Source organism: Dioscorea cayenensis, chromosome 4, assembly GCF_009730915.1.
Source record: "Dioscorea cayenensis subsp. rotundata cultivar TDr96_F1 chromosome 4, TDr96_F1_v2_PseudoChromosome.rev07_lg8_w22 25.fasta, whole genome shotgun sequence".
In the NCBI taxonomy this organism is placed as follows: Eukaryota; Viridiplantae; Streptophyta; class Magnoliopsida; order Dioscoreales; family Dioscoreaceae; genus Dioscorea; species Dioscorea cayenensis.
Window position 1 is genome coordinate 17743427 of NC_052474.1, and position 4262 is coordinate 17747688.

At 44.5% G+C, this 4262-nt stretch overlaps 1 non-coding gene across 1 annotated transcript; it reads left to right on the top strand.

Annotated features, from left to right (window-relative positions):
• Positions 1 to 1240: 1240 nt before the first annotated feature.
• Positions 1241 to 1347, top strand: LOC120259786. The gene has a single exon (XR_005536336.1). It is a non-coding gene; the product is annotated as a small nucleolar RNA R71 (small nucleolar RNA).
• The last annotated feature ends 2915 nt before the right edge of the window (positions 1348 to 4262 follow it).

Below are 4262 nucleotides of genomic sequence, written 5' to 3' on the forward strand. Positions count from 1 at the left end.
AGTATATGGCATGATGTTGATGCTCACCCCTGAATCCGCCAATGCCATTTCCTCACCTAAGTTGCCGATGTTACACGGAATGATGAAGCTTCCAGGGTCTTTCTTCTTGTTCGGCATGTTCTTTTGCAACACCGCCGAGCATGAAGCATCAAGCACCATTGAAGCACTCTTCTCCAATTTCCTCTTGTTGGTCAATAGGTCTTTTAGGAACTTTGCATACTTAGGCATTTGAGCCAATGCCTCAACAAAAGGAATGTTGATGTGGAGTTGCTTGAATAAACTCAGGAACTTCTTATATTGTTCATTCCCTTGGTCATTCTTCAATCTAGAGGGATAAGGGATTCTTGGCTTGAAAGGTAGGGGTGCCACCTCTTTCTCTTTGTTTGCTCCCTCCTTAACCTCTACAACCTCGGGTGCGTGTTCTTTCGGCTTTTCACTCAGAAGCCTCCTTAAACCTCACGACCACTTCTCAAAGTGATCGCCTTCATATGTTCTCTAGGATTGGTTTCCGTGTTGCTTGGTAAACTTCCATGTGGCTTTTCGGAGAGAGACTTCGCAATTTGCCCCACCTTGATTTTCAAGGTTGTGCAAGGAGGCGGTGTGATTGCGAAGTGTAGCCTCGACTGATTCAAACCTTGTATTTGCTAATTGAACAAATCTAGCCAAGTGCTTCTCCAAATCCGTCATTCGGGTTTCCAAGCCTGAAATTCTGTTTTCCACTTGAGGGGCTTGCTGCTTTTGTTAGAAACCCGATGGCCCCATGGTCTTCTGTGGTCCTTGATTACTCCATGAAAAATTGGGATGATTCTTCCAACCTGAGTTGTAGGTGTTGCCGTATGGGTTCCCTTGAGGTCTCATGCCATTACCTACAAAGTCAACGTTCTCAACTGAAGAAACATCACTAATGACGATTGGGCAATCGGAGGGAGCATGTCCTCCACCACAACCGGTGTAATTGGTCACGGCCGCAACTCTATTCGAAGCTATAAGATCTAGCTTTTTACTCAAACTCTCCACTTGGGCCGCCAATCAAGTTACTGCATCAATTTCATGGAGACCGACCACCTTTTTCTTCCCCCTATCGTTCCACTGGTAGCTATTTAACCCCATTTCCTCAATCAATTGACGAACCTCATCGGGGGTCCTGCTACCTAAGGTACCTCCTGTCGCCGCATCCAAGAGTTGCCTTATACTCGGGTTCAAACCATTGTAGAAGGTTTGAACAATCATCCACTCTGGGAATCCGTGTTGCGGACACTTTCACAGGAGTTCCTTGAACCTTTCCCATGTCTCAAATAGAGACTCCAATTCCAACTGCACAAAGGATGAGATCTCATTCCTAAGCTTTGCTAATTTTCTAGGAGGGAAATAACGGGCTAGAAAAGCTTCTACCATCTCATCCCATGTAGTGATTGATGCTCTAGGTAATGAGTGTAGCCACTGCTTTGCTCTACCCTTTAAGGAAAATGGGAAGGCTCTCAATTTGATGGCATCATCCGTCACACCATTTATCTTCGACGATGTCGCACACCCTCGAGGAAGCTCTCTTTGTGATCTGCTTTGGATCCTCATCGGCTAAACCATTGAATTGTGCGGATCATGCAGCAGATATGGATGAATGCCGGCTTTTAGCTCGAAGTTCGAGCTGAATTGTGAGACGCACAATACTCGATTGTGTCCCCAACACTCGAAGGTCCGCATAATCGATAGTGTTCGTTGTTGCTCATTTTGTTACTGCCATGTTTTTCGGATCCTTCTACTTCCAAATCACTCGGATTATGTCTGTTCTTGCACGTGTTCTTTCCATTTTCTTCTAAGTGTACGTTCAAGCTCAGGGTCTCCTTCAATCAATATTGATGGATTCCCTCGGGTCATAACCTGGAGCTGCACCAAAAAGAAAGAAAAAGACAATCAGAACGACGATAGAATAAGAAGATATGAATTAGAATGTGTGGTGAAATAGCTAAGAAAACAAAGTGCAAAGTATCTCTAAACGCCTAGCTCCCCGGCAACGGCGCCAAAAACTTGACAAGCTCCCCTTGCGTATATCCCGTAAGTGCACGGGTTTGTCGAAATAATAATCCTGGGTGAGCGGGTATCGAATCCACAGGGAGTAGGGAGTAAAGACACTTAATTCGATTCTTAGCTATGTGGAATATCAACAACGATAAGTGTGACAATGATTCAATTCTCAACAATTAAAAGCAACAAGTAAGAGAGCAAAAGTAAGGAGGAGGTAAGGCAATCGATAAAGATGGGGTACTCAGATGATGCTTCATCTAGGATAATCGCTTCAAGTGCAAGAACTCTCTATTATGCTTCCTAATCAATGCAATGGTGAGTCGTGGAAATCCTTACATACATAGTCCCAAATCTAAGGTCAACTATCCCTAACTCTATTCATGTCCCGGAGGAGAGATTAAATAACCTCTCTACCTCGCACTCGAATAAAGTTGCAATGAGCTCTAGGGATTCCAGGTGATAAATCTCTTCCTAATTATAGACCTAACCCTTTGGTCCAGGCGGAAGGTCCCTAACCACAATTAAGCCCTAGATACTAAGATCCCCTCAATACTTCACTCATTTGCACGCGCAACTAAGCCCCAGCGAAGATTCATCCCTTAGACCATTCACTCTATTATGGCCACAAAGAACTCGAGGAACGGAGGTAGAATCTATCACGTCAGAGGGGAAAGGGGACGCTCCTGTACCTTTCGACTCACCCTCTCAAACCTCTCCAACCTAGCTTTGTCTAACGCTCGTGGTGTGTCACTCACTCACAAGGTTACCAACAAGAACTCTCAACCCTAGTGTCACTCTAGGGGAAATGTTCATATAATCAAGCATTCAAGGTTGGCACTGACAATAAACATCAATTTATTGAAAGCATAATAAAGAAGTTCAATGAAACGAATACATCCTAGGGTTCACAATCACCCAAATACCCACTAGGGGTGTAGCTCTCCATGGAGCTAAATACAATCAAAGAAATCGAATGTAAAAGCAATAAATCCATAAAGAAACCCCCTCGATAGTCGTATCGATGGTCCTGTGGAGAGTCCTCTACTCGTCGCAAGGGATCCTTTGTCCGGCCTAGGATACACCTCGCCGGATCGGTGCCGACGAAACCTCTCCCAATAACCTTCTTCCAAATGACGCGTGATGTCGGAGCCGTAGAACCTCTCCAAAAATGTAGCCAATACCCCTCAAAACCCTAGCCGAAGCCCTCTCTCAAGTTGGGGAAAAGATGGAGAAAAGAATACCAAAATCGGGGCTGAATCGGCTTTAAATAAGGCTGGAATCAGGCGACTCCACGGGCGTGGACGGTACACGCGCCCGTGCGGAATTTCCACACGCCCGTGGATAATTTCCACATGCCCGTGTGGATTCTTTGTTTCTCTGATTTCTCGGGACGGCTGTGAACAGTGCGGCTACAGTGCATGCTTCATTGTTCTTCTACAGTCTTCGACCTGAATAACTTCCCAATTCCATATTTTCATCGGGGTAACGCAAACGGGCACATGTTTACGTCGTGAATCACTTGCTTCTTCAATGATATACGTATTGGTGGAGCTCTTGTTCTTGTGTGCATAAGTCGAAATGCTCGAGTGTGACTGCCTTTGTGCCCCTCCAAATGGATGTGCTTACTCGAATGCGAGGAGGTTGGCACACACTCTAGCATCTCACACCTGACCTATGTCTTCGCGTTTGACCCTTAGCAAGATTTCCTCCAAAATTGGTGCATTATGATCCACATTAGCCTATTTCCTTCATACTCGGCCTCACAACCCTGCCTGCATAAAAGTAACATAAAAGCACACATATTAGTGTAAAAACCTGAGAAAAGTAATGCTCAACATAAGGAATGAACACTTCGCATTCATATCGCACAAGCACTTATCAATATTGCTACATTGATTTGCTACAATAATGACTTGAATACATGGAGGTTGGCACACATTCATGTATCATAGAGCCCCACTTATGTCTTCGTGTTTGTTCCTTCCAAGATTCCACCAAATAGTGTGTTCATAATCTACTTTTGGCTTCCATTCTTAATACTTCGCTTCCCAACCCTACATATGCAAAAGAACAGAAATACACATGTATTAGCCCTTAAACCTGATAAAAATAATGCTCATCGTAAGGAAAGAACACTTCGCATTCTTAACACACAAGCACTTATCAGGTACCCCCTCCAGCATAGGAGCCATCTCCAGTGTGCATGTTTTCTCCTTCTCGAGCCTATGATCATTTTGAAA